The sequence below is a fragment of the Carettochelys insculpta genome, chromosome 6, assembly GCF_033958435.1.
Source record: "Carettochelys insculpta isolate YL-2023 chromosome 6, ASM3395843v1, whole genome shotgun sequence".
Classification (NCBI taxonomy): Eukaryota; Metazoa; Chordata; order Testudines; family Carettochelyidae; genus Carettochelys; species Carettochelys insculpta.
In genome coordinates, this window is record NC_134142.1 from 105,789,473 (window position 1) to 105,790,285 (window position 813).

Below are 813 nucleotides of genomic sequence, written 5' to 3' on the forward strand. Positions count from 1 at the left end.
TTTTCCATAGTTATTAAGCTTATTTCTGCTTTATTATGTAACTCATTTTGTGTACTTTCTAACGAAGGGAAGATAAGTTGTGCATACCCTCCTTTGCATGGAGAAGGGAGCAAACTTCATATAACTGGGTCTGTACTCCAAAGTGTGTGTGGGTGGACACACAGCTGGGAGCTATAGTAAATCCTTTAAGCTGAGTCCTCTCAGAGATCATCACAGGGTCTCTATCAGCAGCTGTTTGGCACAGCCTGTGTATTTTGCTGGAGGACACTTGAGAACCTAATTCAGCAAGAGCAGAAAAAAAGAGGCCCTCAGTTGACATAGCTGGGGTCCTGACCAGTGGTCCCTATAAGCTGAGCGCTTGGGCAACCACCCAGGATAGATTCATATATCACACCCCTTCCACCCAATTTTACAGTTTGCAAATGCTCCTTGAATAAGGACTTGGCTTTGAATAGCTGAGAGAAAATAATTGGCTCGCCAAGAGATTTATCCCTCTGACCATTAGACTGTTCTGAAGTTGCTGCTACATGCCATATCGTGACATACATACAGCTTTATTTCTGGTTCCTTCCTTCCCCCAAGGACATTGGCATACTGCAAGGGGGTGGGGCTATGAGGTGGCAGCATTTTTCCTAGAAATACCATGTTGGGTCAGAAAGTGGCATGTACCAACTCCTTCAGAGCAGTTTTACAGTTGCTCCCATTAAACAGCAAAATGCGTGCTGCCTTCAGCAGCAGAAAGGTTATTTGAACACTTTTTCCTCTATAAAACTTCACTGCAAACTGTAATATGTGAGCAAACAAACATGATGC